This window comes from Mobula birostris, chromosome 1, assembly GCF_030028105.1.
Source record: "Mobula birostris isolate sMobBir1 chromosome 1, sMobBir1.hap1, whole genome shotgun sequence".
NCBI classification, from domain to species: domain Eukaryota; kingdom Metazoa; phylum Chordata; class Chondrichthyes; order Myliobatiformes; family Myliobatidae; genus Mobula; species Mobula birostris.
Window position 1 is genome coordinate 228,055,260 of NC_092370.1, and position 14,328 is coordinate 228,069,587.

General features: G+C 43.1%; 1 protein-coding gene across 2 annotated transcripts in view; it reads left to right on the forward strand.

The window, feature by feature from the left end:
* The first annotated feature begins 1,514 nt into the window (after positions 1-1,514).
* Positions 1,515-14,328, forward strand: part of ston2 (stonin 2) — a 148,608-nt gene continuing 135,794 nt past the window's right edge. For both annotated transcript variants that reach the window (XM_072273103.1, XM_072273095.1), the window contains exon 1: positions 1,515-1,669. The gene's annotated coding sequence lies outside the window, so the exon portion shown is untranslated. The remainder of the gene's footprint in view (positions 1,670-14,328) is intronic.

The window sequence follows — 14,328 nt, forward strand, 5'->3', positions numbered from 1 at the left end:
ACTTGGTCCAGCCAAGCAGAGTTCACTGCCAAGAAGGCCCACCAGCGCCTTCACTTCCTGAGAAAACTAAAGAAGTTTGGCCTGTCCCCTAAAACCCTCGCTAATTTTTATAGATGCACTGTAGAAAGCATTCTTCTAGGGTGCATCACAACCTGGTATGGAAGTTTTCCTGTCCAAGACCAGAAGAAGCTGCAGAAGATCGTGAACACGGTGCAGCACATCACACAAACCAATCTTCTGTCCTTGGACTCAATTTACACCGCACGCTATTGGAACAGTGCTGCCAGGATAATCAAGGACACGACCCACCCAGCCAACACACTTTTCATCCCTCTTCCCTCCGGGAGAAGGCTCAGGAGTTTGCAGACTTGTATGGCCAGATTTGGGAACAGCTTCTTTCCAACTGTGATAAGACTGCTGAACGGATCCTGACCTGGATCTGGGCCGTACCCTCCAAATATCCGGACCTGCCTCTCGGTTTTTTTGCACTACCTTACTTTCCATTTTTCTATTTTCTATTTATGATTTATAATTTAAATTTTAATATTTACTAATTTTCACTATTTTTAATATTTAATATTTGTAATCCAGGGAGCGGGAAGTGCAGAATCAAATATCGGTGTGATGATTGGACGTTCTAGTATCAATTGTTTGGCGACAATTAAGTGTAAAGTTTTATGCCCCCTAGTGTTAACCATTTCAGCCCTGGGAAAAAGCCTCAAGCTATCCCCACGATCAATGCCTCTTTTCATCTTATACACCTCTCATCTCCATTGCTCCAAGGAGAAAAGGCCAAGTTCACTCAACCTATTCTCATAAGGCACGCTCTCCAATCCAGGCAACATTCTTGAAAATTTCCTCTGCACTCTGTACATAGTATCCACATCCTTCCTGTAGTGAGGTGACCAGAACTGAACACAGTACTCCAAGTGGGGGGTCTAACTAAGGTTTTATGTAGCTGTAACATTACCTCACAGGATGAAGGCCATCACGCCATAAGCCTTCTTAACAAACCTGCACAGCAGCTTTGAGTGTCCAATGGACACAAGACCTCGCTGATTCTCCACACTGCCTCGAGTCTTAGAGTTATATTCAGTCTTCAAATACGACCTACCAAAATGAACCACTTCGCACTTATCTGGGTTGAACTCCATCTGCCCCTTCTCAGCTGACAACCCTCTAGACTATCCACCACACCCAACTTTTGTGTCATATACATAGTTAGATAATATATTTACTTTTGAGTTTGACCCTGCATGTTGACATTTCCTTTAAAGTCGCTCACCTGACACACCTTAACCAGGTAAGGTCGACGCGGTCGGAGAACGATTGGCTGAACGCTTTGACAAATGCGGCGAGCGGGCAGGACATTGGCCAATCACAAAACCGAGAGGCAAGCCATTAGACCAATGAGATCCGGAGGGAGGAAAGGGGGGGGGGGTTGATGCGTTGACCAATCGGGAACCATAAGGCGCGAGACCAATGGGAGCGCTCGGCTACCGGGAGTCAAGGCAACAAGCGGCGCGTGCGGTGTTGGAGCGGGTTGGGAGATGCGGCGCACGCTCTGCTTTTGAAATGTTTTTGAGGAGTGGTTTCCCCGCGAGCTGCTACTGGGCACCCGGTCCGTGAGTGGCGATGGAGCCCGGCCTGATCAAGTGCTGAGACCGAGGTAAATGTTAGAGGGAAAACATTTCCTTTCCCCACCCTGTCTTATCTGTTTGTTTGTGGGAGCAGGTTACGCCATCTGTGCCGAGGGGGCTGTGGTCCTAGTGCACCTCCCTCTTCAGTTTACTCAACTCCAAAACTCCTCTCAAGTTAATCGTATTTGGACAATCAAACTGTGAACACATTAATCCCTACAAAGGCTTAAATCACGTTCAAGGAGTAGTTAGAAAAGCGATTATTGATTTTTGTTCGTCGGCATTCAAATGTGAAGTATTGGCTTAATGTAAAAGACGTAGTTAACAAAATAAAATGAAAATAAGCAACGCAACAGATCTGTTGGGAAATTACAAGGCTGAATTACAAGGCACAATTAAGAAATTGTGGTATGATGAATCTCGGCACAAAAAAAGTGACCATGTTATAGTTTATTGTTTTGACGGGTGATGTGTGCCATATAACAGTGCTACATAAATAAAACTGAAGGAAATGTGCTAATTTCCTGATATAATTGTGGCTTCCGTTTTGTCATGGTTGTGCTCTGGAGAACTAAATTTAACGTGGAGGTAAAGTCAAATAAAGTAAAATGATCTGAATATCTAGGATTGTCTTTCTGTGTTGGTTTGGCTTCTGTGAGGGCGGTGTATTCAAAGGTGGGGTTGTAATCACTGTAGATTTAAAATGTAGCTCTGTTTGGGATATTAGCTGTGATTTTAATGGGGATCGAGAGAATGGTGGTAGTGGAAGCAAATCAGTGAATGAAAACCTATTTAGCCTCCTTTCCCCCTCTCCAGTCATTTCAGATTTACAATTTTTAAAATTGCTGCCTGTTCCAATTCAAATGTGTTTTACAAAGTTGAAATAGACATATTGGGGCACTTTCATGCAGTGGCTCAAGTTGATTGCTAAAAGTTGTTGATGTATAGAAATGCAAATGTTTTCTTTCAAGTGAAGCACTTGAGATTTTTGAAAAAAATATACAGGAAAGAGCAAATAGGAGCAGGTCTGTGGCAGATGGCGGCGATAGTATATTATCTTTTAAAGAAATATTCTGTTGAAATGATAGCATCATAGCATCATTTTTAGATGGAGAGAATTTACAAGATGGACAGAAATAAGCTTTTCTGTACAGCTGCTGTACACTGATATGCAAGTTCTGCACAAACCCTTTCATATCTTTAACCTCCACCCATTTTTACCCCCCACCTCCCATCCTTTACTTCTATTCCTTTCTCAATTTGTTTCTGTTTCTGTTTAGGTGCTGTAATACTTTTTTGGCCAGCTGCTTTCTTTGGTTACAAGTCTTAATAACACCTATTCAACAATTTGTCAGCAATATGACTTAATAAATATAAGGGCATTGTATGTTTTCATCTTTGATCATTGTACTGAAAATGGGGGGGGCTGCTGAAATATTAGAAAGTGATGGAGACTAATGTTTAAAAAGGAAAAAGGAAATAAACTTAGTCATCAAATTTTTTTATCAAGAAAATTACATAATAGTAAATTGCAATTCTCTTGAATTTTGCATGGTAAATACAGTACATTTTCAATGTCCTTTTAGTTTCAGAAAATAACACTTGAAGGAATAACAAAAAAGCACAATTGTCTATGTACTTAGGAAAAGTAACTAAATAGAAGTTAGTTCAGTATCATGTTGAAATGCATTATTACACTGGAAATGAGTACCATTCATCCACTGTAGCAATTACCTTTATCAAATTTTCTTGTGATTTTCCTGTGATTTGTCTAATAGCAGAATTTATTTCACAGATTTCTAAATATCCTAAACCAGTCTGTGTGTTCCACAGATGTTTATTTTTAATGTAATAAATTCTATAGAGTCTCACATGTCTTTGTAGCTTCAATTTGATATTGCATGTATTCCTCTCACTTAAGTAGTTCTGCATTTAATCACTCCAGTCCCTTAACGTGTATGGTTGTTCATTCTGCACAGATGGATTAAATAAATTTATCATCATTTCCTTTATCTCTAATGTATCTCTTCTGACAGTTGAAATTCCACTAAGTGTAAGGGGATTGACCTTAGTACTTAAATTAATCTACTTGTTGCAATTGTAAATGTCTCAAATGCAGAATGCGGAATATAATAACAATGTAATATATATAACAACACACATCAAAGTTGCTGGTGAATGCAGCAGGCCAAGCAGCATCTGTAGGAAGAGGTGCAGTCGACGTTTCAGGCCGAGACCCTTCGTCAGGACTAACTGAAGGAAGAGTGAGTAAGGGATTTGAAAGTTGGAGGGGGAGGGGGAGATCCAAAATGATAGGAGAAGACAGGAGGGGGAGGGATAGAGCCAAGAGCTGGACAGGTGATAGGCAAAAGGGGATACGAGAGGATCATGGGACAGGAGGTCCGGGAAGAAAGACAGGGGGGGGGGGGAACCCAGAGGATGAGCGAGAGGTATATTCAGAGGGACAGAGGGAGAAAAAGGAGAGTGAGAGAAAGAATGTGTGCATAAAAATAAGTAACAGATGGGGTACGAGGTGGAGGTGGGGCCTAGCGGAAGTTAGAGAAGTCGATGTTCATGCCATCAGGTTGGAGGCTACCCAGACGGAATATAAAGTGTTGTTCCTCCAACCTGAGTGTGGCTTCATCTTTACAGTAGAGGAGGCCGTGGATAGACATGTCAGAATGGGAATGGGATGTGGAATTAAAATGTGTGACCACTGGGAGATCCTGCTTTCTCTGGCGGACAGAGCGTAGATGTTCAGCAAAGCGGTCTCCCAGTCTGTGTCAGGTCTCGCCAATATATAAAAGGCCACATCGGGAGCACCGGACGCAGTATATCACCCCAGTCGACTCACAGGTGAAGTGTTGCCTCACCTGGAAGGACTGTTTGGGGCCCTGAATGGTGGTAAGGGAGGAAGTGTAAGGGCATGTGTAGCACTTGTTCCGCTTACACGGATAAGTGCCAGGAGCGAGATCATTGGGGATGGATGGGGGGGATGAATGGACAAGGGAGTTGTGTAGGGAGCGATCCCTGCGGAATGCAGAGAGAGGTGCTCCCGATGTGGCCTTTTAAATATTGGCGAGACCCGACGCAGACTGAGAGACCGCTTTGCTGAACATCTACGCTCTGTCCGCCAGAGAAAGCAGGATCTCCCAGTGGCCATACATTTTAATTCCACATCCCATTCCAATTCTGACATGTCCATCCACGGCCTCCTCTACCGTAAAGATGAAGCCACACTCAGGTTGGAGGAACAACACCTTATATTCCGTCTGGGTAGCCTCCAACCTGATGGCATGAACGTCGACTTCTCTAACTTCTGCTAAGGCCCCACCTCCCCCTCGTATCCCATCTGTTACTCATTTTTATGAACACATTCTTTCTCTCACTCTCCTTTTTCTCCCTCTGTCCCTCTGAATATACCTCTTGCCCATCCTCTGGGTCCCCCCCCCTTGTCTTTCTTCCCGGACCTCCTGTCCCATGATCCTCTCGTATCCCCTTTTGCCTATCACCTGTCCAGCTCTTGGCTCTATCCCTCCCCCTCCTGTCTTCTCCTATCATTTTGGATCTCCCCCTCCCCCTCCAACTTTCAAATCCCTTACTCACTCTTCCTTCAGTTAGTCCCGACGAAGGGTCTCGGCCTGAAACGTCGACTGCACCTCTTCCTACAGATGCTGCTTGGCCTGCTGCGTTCACCAGCAACTTTAATGTGTGTTGCTTGAATTTCCAGCATCTGCAGAATTCCTGTTGTTTTTTTTTAATATATATAACAACTGTTTGAACTCTCAATCAATTATTAAGTCCCTTGGAATCTTTTTACTTGTGTGCATATTTTTACATGTGTATTTATGAACAACAAAATCTGCTGGAGGAACTCTGGGTCAAGCAGCATCTGTGTGTGGGGTGTGGCATGAGGAAAGGAATCAACATTTCAGCTCAAAATCATTATCAGGGGTCCACATATAGATAGATATACTTTATTGATCTCGAGGGAAATTGGATTTCATTACAGCCGCACCAACCAAGAGTAGAGCATAAATATAGCAATACAAAAACCACAAACAATCAAACAACAAAATGCAAACTATGTCAGATGGAAAATAAGTCCAGGACCAGTCTATTGGCTCAGGGTGTCTGACCCTCCACGGGAGGACTTGCAAGTTCGATGGCCACAGGCAGGAACGACCTCCCGTGTTGTGTCTCGGTGGAATGTGGCCGAAGTCCAACAGCAAAAAGTTCAATATCCGGTCTACAAACACGTTCCTCGATCGTAATATGACCAGGATTGCACCATCTGTTGTTAACCAGAACAGTAAGCACCCAACTCCTTTACGCTTACCGCTCTTAGTGCTCTTCTGGTCAGCCCGAACCGTCTGGAAGCCATCCATGGAAAAGTTTTGATCGGGTATGTCCTCGTGCAGCCCGGTTCCAGTGAAACACATAACTCTGCACTCCTGAAATGTTCTGTGATGCCTGGCTGGCGCCGTGAACTCGTCCATTTTATTATCCACCGAACTCCTCTTCTCCACAAGTCTCTGTTGTCTCGACCTGGCCCTCTTTCCTCGTCTTTGTGATCCCCCTCTGCATCCTCTGTGTGTTTTCCTTCAGATTTCAGCAGGGGTGTCCGCCGGCATAAGCTCAATCAGCTGGTTCCTGGAATACACAATGCAACCATGCTTCTGTCCCGCTAATGAGACGTGTCAGAATGTAACTATTTCCAGTGCTAAAAACCCAAATAAAATTCTCTCTACCAGCACGTTAGAGAGGGTGCAGCTTCGACGTGTTACCGTGAAAAAAAATACAAAACATAGGCTGCATGCATGACTGGCGCATGCACACTAAGTCATATACTGCATGACCTGCTGAGTTCCTTCGAACATTGCCACTCCATACTCTGTGCGCAGTCTCTTGTTTCTCCCTATCCAAAGCTCTGTTCCCTTATCCTAACTTACACCAAATCATATTCAGGTATCAACACTTGGCTCCCCCGCTGGATGCAACAATAGCACCACAGTTTAAAAATTGTCCTCCTCCTTTGAAGGATTTCAAACTGAAATGTTGACAGTTCCTCCCCCCACCCCAATTCTCCCCACCTCCATGCTGCTTGACCCACTGAATATGTTCGAGCTTTGGATCTGGCCTTGTTTATGACAATGAGCAAGTTATCAAAAACTGATATAGTGCAATTACCAAACTTTATTCTTTTTGTTTCTTCAAATTTCCAGAATGTAAATATTCTGGAATTGGTGGACTATTTGATCAATGAATTTGAATTGACGTGCAGAAACAAGGTCAAAGGAAGGAGGATTTTCTGCTGAGCAAACTTGGGAGTGGGGGGGCGGGAAGAAGAAGTCTGATTAACTTTTAGCACTGATGCACTAAATTTTTATTTTAATCTGAGACTTTTGCTGAGATCATACTTGCTTCTAAAAGCAACAAAGTTTCAAAATCTGGCAACTGACATGGTAAATTGGAGCTACTTCCGTTTTTCAATACTGTTTTGCAAGTGCATTTTGGTGCACCACCACTTGAACATGTGTAGTGTCAAGTGTCTTGCTAGCAGAGAGAATGAATTTGATCCTTAGCTTGTGCTATATGATACTGACATTAAATCTACACCCACAGTCTCTCAGAAAAGAATGCGTCTGTTTCTTCTGTCATGAAACAATTCCTCTGAGACATAGTTTGAAGATTTTTACCTTTCTCATAAAGGTATTAAACTGGTGAATGAGACTGTGGGGTGGGGTGAGGACATTAATTTTTTTTTATTTCAAAATATACTTTATTCAAAAATAAATATATACAGTACGCCATTCAATAACTTTTCATCCTTTACATACGTTTCCATTATACTCAGTAAAATACCCGTGTTTATAGCCACCCACGTGGCACTCCAGTAGTTCAGCTTTGCATCTCATTGTTGAGGGGTATACTCCCCGCCCACCGACCCCTCCCACTCCCACGGGTGGAGAAACCTATACTGTGGTCCTCCCCCACCGGGCCCTTGCGGTGGCTGCACCGAGTTTCAGTGCGTCCCTCAGCACGTACTCCTGCAGCCGAGAGTGTGCCAGTCGGCAGCATTCTCCCACAGACATCTCCATGTGCTGGTAGATCATCAAGTTTCGGGCTGACCAAATAGCGTCTTTCACCGAGTTGATGATCTGCCAGCAGCACCGGATGTTGGTCTCCGTGTGCGTCCCCGGGAACAGCCCGTAGATCGGAGAGTCCTCTGTCACGCAGCTGCTGGGGATGAAACGTGACACTAGCCCGTCCATCCTCCTCCACACCCTCTTTGCGAACTGGCAGTGTGCAAAGAGGTGGGTCACAGACTCCTCCTCACTGCAGTCCTCCCGTGGGCAGTGGGGTGCGGAGACGACGTTCCGGGCGTACAGGAGGGCTCTGACTGGGAGGGCCCCTCTCACCGCCAGCCAGGCGAGGTCTTGGTGCCTGTTGGTGAGATCTGGCGATGAGGCATTTTGCCAGATGAACTGGACAGTCTGCTCAGGGAACCACCCCACTGTGTCCATCACGTCCTTCTCCTGCAGTGCCTGCAGGACACTTCGTGCCGACCACTGCCTGATGGCCTTGTGGTCAAAGGCATTCTCCTGGAAGAACTTTGCTACGTGGGATAGGTATGCCGGCAACGACCAGCTGACAGGGGCGTTGCGCGGGAGTGGGGCCAGACCCATCCTTCGCAGCCAGGGCGACAAGTAGAACCTGGGCACATAGTGGTACTTGGTGCCCACATACCTGGGCTCTACACACAACCTGATGCAGCCACATACGAAGCTGGCCATCAGGGTGAGGGCGACATTGGGGACGTTCTTGCCCCCGTTGTCCAGGGACTTGTGCATGGCGGTCCGTCTCACCCGCTCCATCTTGGATCCCCAGACGAATCTGAAGACAGCCCGGGTGATTTCCGAGCTGTAGGAGCGGGGGACGGGCCAGACCTGCGCCAAGTACAGCAGCCCTGAGAGCACCTCACACCTGATGACCAGGTTCTTGCCCGTTATCGACAGGGAGCGCCCTCCCCACAGTCCCAGTTTCTGTTTCACCTTGGCAGTCCGCTCCTGCCAGTTCTTGTTGCACGCCTCCGCCCCTCCGAACCAGATCCCCAACTCAGTGAACTAATAGACATCTTGTTTACAACTTTCAGAATACTGTTGTTATCTAGCTCGGATGCTTAATGATATTAACACTACAAAGTTATTAGAGATAGTAATTAGAAGTTTTTCATTGGTGTTTTTCATTGATTCTATTGTGTTTCTTGTATTTACTGTGATTGCCTGTAAGAAAATGAAATGCAGGGTTGTCTTTAAAAGTGATTGCTCAAAAAGGCAGTATGCATTGTCATTAAGGAACTCCCATCACCCAGAACATACCCTCTTCTCATTACTGCCATCAGGGAGGAGGTACAGGAGCCTGAAGACACATACTCAACATTTTGGAAACTGCTTTTTCTCTCCTCTGCCATCAGATTTCTGAGCAGTCAATGAATCAACCCTTGAACACTACCTCCCTATTTTTGCTCTTTTTACACTACCTATTTAATTTAATTTTACATATATTGTAATTTAGAGTATTTTTATGTATTGCACTGTACTGCCAAAAACACAACACATTTCACAACATATGTCAGGGATATTAAATCTGATTCTGATTTTTGTTTTGCATTGTGGGAAAATTATACATTGGAATACTGAAAGGCAATAGAAATAAAAATTGAGGGATGCATTATGAGTGTTTAATATAAATTTTTTTACTCATTCAAAATTATTCCTATTATACTAACAACATTATTGTAGGATATCATTGAATTTTTTTCAAATTTTTATTATTTTCTTCATTAATACTGGTGAGTTTTACACAAAACAATGTTAAGTTTGTCTTGCTAGTGACATTTAATAACCATTCTTAATTTTCCATGAGAATCGCTGTGGTTTGTGGTAATACACCTCCCACAAAGCAGTTAAGCAGTAAATTCCAGGGTTATGAAGAGATGGTGTTGGATTTCTACGCAGAAGGGAAGTTTGCATGTGTTGTTCATATATCATAGCATTTTCCAACCCTGTTGAGGAAGCCTTTCTGCAATCACCTATGTAGATGGTGCATGAAAGTATGCATATTAGATGAGATACCAGTTAAGGGTTGCTTTATACTGATTTGGTATTCTAAGGAGTGGGAGTGCGAAGTTGCCAGTTTAATTAATTTTTGCCTGATTGACAACATGGGTAGTAAAATAGATACTAAGCATGAGGGTTTAGTAAGTGGTAAGGTGATTTGCATCATGCACATTCTAGAGCTCTTCAAATGATGTGTTGAAGTTCAGTGACGTACAATACTGGAATGAGGCTGACAAAAGAATGGCAGGTAAACTTGTGCTTGGCTAATGGAGCAAAGTATGGTTGAATCACACTAAGCAGACTATGACTAATGGAAATGTTGTTAAGTGAGTTGTTGTTCAGGAGCTGGGTTTACTTGTGAAGTTTTTGCAATTTCTATTCGATAGCTTAGATACCTTCTAATAAGTAAACACATCTTTAGGCCATTCTACATAATTGTTCCTTTGGGAAATTCCACCCTCTGTTACAAATGGTCTGAAGTTAAGGGCAAGAAACTTCTGTTTCCTGTTTTCAAAGATGGTAAAACCTTGTGCCAGATCATCTGTGCATATTTGCTAATGGAACATGAGGCGCAATTGTTTTGTAGTATTCAAAGGATCTTTGACCAAAAACATTAACTCTATTTTTCTTTCTGCAGAAGTCAGGTGTGCTGAGTATTTCCAGAATTTTCTGTTTCTAGATTTTTTCCCCCTAATTTTTAGTTTTGCAGTAACTTAAAATTTTGATGTATTTATTTTTTAAAAACTTTGTACCTTGTCCCATGTTCAGAGATACCACTGATCAAAACTTGAACCAAATTATGAATTGCAGTGGGGCTGCTCTGTAGATGGTAAATTATGGCAGGAAGTTCAAGCACAAATGAGAAAATCTGCAGTTGCTGGAAATCCAGGTAATACACACAAAATGCTGGAGGAACTCAGCAGGCCAGGCAGCATCTATGGAAAAGACTACAGTTGATGTTTCAGGCCGAGGTCCTTCATCAGGGTTGAAAAAAAGATGGAGTCAGAGTAAGAAGGTGGGGGAGGGAAGGAAGAACTGCAAGGTGATGGGTGAAACCGGGTGGTGGGGAGAGGGGGTGAAGTAGAGAGCTGGGAAGTGATTGGTGAAAGGGATAGAGGGTTGGAGAAGGGGGAATCTGATAGGACAGGACAGAAGGCCATGGAAGAAAGATAAGGGGAAGGAGCACCTGAGGGAGGGAGGTAATGGGCAGGTAAGGAGATAAGGTGAGAGGGGAATGGTGAATTGGTTGGGGGGGGGCATTACCAGAAGTTTGAGAAGTCTATGTTCATGCCATCAGGTTGGAGGAATATAAGGTGTTGCTCCTCCAACCTGAGTGTGGCCTCATCACATCATTAGAGGAGGCCATGAACTGACTTATCACTATGGGAATAGGAAGTGGAATTAAAATGGGTGGCCACTGGGAGATCCCCGCTTTTTCTGGCAGATACTCGGAGATCACACTTTTTCTGGTGTTCAGGGCCCAGCATGCTGAAAGTGGAGTGTTGTTCTCTGACAATGTCACGGAAGAAGTTCAAAGTAAATTTATTATCAAAGTAGAACCATAGAACACTACAGCGCAGAAAACAGGCTATTTGGCCCTTCTAGTCTGTGCCGAAACATTATTCCGCTAGCCCCATTAACCTGCATCCAGTCCATAACCCAACAGACCTCTCCCATCCATATACCTATCCAATTTATTCTTAAAACTTGAGAGTGAGCTCGCATTTACCACGTCAGATGGCCGCTTGTTCCACACTCCCACCACTCTCTGAGTGAAGAAGTTCCCCCTAATGTTCGCCCTAAACCTTTCCCTTTCACCCTAAAGCCATGTCCTCTCGTATTTATCTCTCCTAATCTAAGTGGAAAGAGCCTATTCACATTTACTCTGTCTATACCCCTCATAATTTTGTAAACCTCTATCAAATCTGCCCTCATTCTTCTACACTCCAAGGAATAAAGTCCTAACCTGTTCAGTCTTTCCCTGTAACTCAACTCCTGAAGACCCAGCAGCATCCTAGTAAATCTTCTCTGCACTCTTTCAATCTTATTGATATCCTTACTATAGTTAGGTGACCAGAATTGTACACAATACTCCAAATTTGGCCTCACCAATGTCTTATACAACCTCCCCATAACATCCCAACTCCTATACAGTACTGAATACTTTGATTTATGAATGCCAGGATGCCAAAAGCCTTCTTTACAACCCTGTCTACCTGTGACACCACTTTCAGGGAATTATGTATTTGAACTCCCAGATCTTTTTGTTCCTCCGTGCCCTGCCATTTACTGTGTATGTTCTACCTTGATTTGTCCTTCCAAAATGCAATACCTCACATATATGTTACTGTGGGATTCATTTTCTTGCAGGCAAAGAAATTGATGGATGCCCTAGAAACTTCAGTTCCAGTGTTAAGTGAATGCCAAAATTGGTCTCATCGTCAAAATGTATCATTGTTTCACCTGAATCTTCAACATGAATAATTAGTCAGATTTATTTTTAATTTTTTTTTATTTTGTTCAATGAATTGACACAAAATTCAAATTACTATAGTGCATTCACATACTTGTCTGTATAACCTGATAATTTGATGGTTAATTCTGCACAAAGAATGGTGTTCCTTCAGGGAAGTGGGGCCAACATTTTATCAATTGGTAATTGTTCTTGAAGATGATGAAACATGCCAGTTATTGTGGAGAAAGTACTCCCAGTGGTGTTGAGTTTAGGATTTTTGCTTCAATACTGAAGCAAGGTGGTGTCTGACTTTGGGGGTACCCCTTTGCTCATGCTTGTCTAATCTTTCCAGGTGATATAGGTTGCAAGCTTTTCAGATTGTTGCACAGCAAGTTCTGTACACTAACCCATTGGGAGTCGACAGTTTAGTTGATCTCACTGAGGTGTAGTTAAGTGATATGCAGAACTGGTAATTCAATATCCCAGGATACAGAATTTTCAGACATGACAGGGGGAAGTAAAAGGGAAAGAAATATAGTCAAAGGTTGTATTACTTCAGTGTTGTGGGAGGATATTCTACAGAGCTACTCAAATGAGGCCATATGGGTAGAGACTAGAAAGTAAGAGTGTAGTACAGACCTCCCTACAGTCAACAGGAGATAGAGGAACAGATATTTAGGCATATATCAGAGAGATGCAATAAAAATGTTACTGTACCAGGGGCTTCAGATTCTCAAATATTAAATATCGAACATTGTGTTCAATTCGGGCGCCTCATTATGGGAATAATGTAGAAGCTTCAGAGAGGGTGAAGAGGACATTTACCAGGACTGGAGGACATGCCTTTGTAAGGATAGGTTGAGGAAGCTAGGACTTTTCTGTTCAGGGCAAAAGAGGACGAGAGGTGACTTGATGGAGGTGTATAAAGATAATAAGAGGCATAGATTGAGTGGATAGCCAGAAAAGGATAATGTGAGGGGCATCATTTTAATGTGATTAGAGGAAAGTATGGAGGGTTATCAGGGGTAGGTTTTTCATACAAAGTGGTGAGTGTGTGGAAAGTACTATCAGTGGTCAAGACATACATTAGGAGTATTTAAGAAACCCTTAGGCACATGGATGATAGAAAAATGGAGGGTTATGTAGGAGAGAAGGGTTAGATTGATATTAGAGTAGGTTAAAAGATTGACACTACTGTATACCATGGGCCGAAGAGTCCGTACTGTGCTGTAATGTTCTTTATTCTAAATTGAATTGTCTTGTTATGGCTCAGAGTGCACAGAGTTTTTGAGGTGTCTAGGATAGTTCTTTGCTGTAGTATGTATATAGACCAATGAGGAAAAGGACATTACTGCACCTTGGAGAATGTAGCTTGCCAAGTGGATGGAGGGCTGGTGGGGGACCAGTTTGGACCAAGTGACCATAACTTCTTATATTTTAAGGTGGTTATGGGCTGGGCCAGTAATTAAGGCAAGTTCATGAGTGAGGACGTGACAAAAGGAGATTAGCAGCATGTACTTGCAGGTCCGGTTACATCTGCATAGTGGGAAGAATTCAAAGGAGAAATAACAAGAGAAAGGCCAACATGTTCCCGTAAGAAGGAGAGCCAGGAGTAACTATGAGGAGCTCTGGAGGTATGTTGAAGGTTGGATAAAGATAAAACATGTGACAGGCAGAGAGAACTAATGAAGGGGAGGCCTGTCATGAAGGTAAAAAGGAAAATTGGGAGGGGTTACAAAAAATCACTGGCATTAGGATGAAAGTAAATCTGAAGGTGTGTTCTACCAATATATTAAGGACAAAAAAATTATCCAGAGGAAAAGTATAGCCAACCAGGGCAATTTCTGCATGGATCTTGGTTCTGGAAAGTATAGATGAGGTCTAGAATGAATAATTTTCATTGATATTCACAAAGAAAATAGACTTTTGTAGTTGGAGAATTCAGTGAAGGGGAAAGAAAATCTAGTACAGTTCTTTATAAATAGAAGACTTGAAGTGGTCTGGATGAAATTTATCTCAGGCTGCTACAGAAGGCAAGGGAAGAGGTTGCTGGGGTTTTAGCTTCTCAACCAATGCCAGAATATACTTCAAGAGGGTGGCTCCTTGTAAG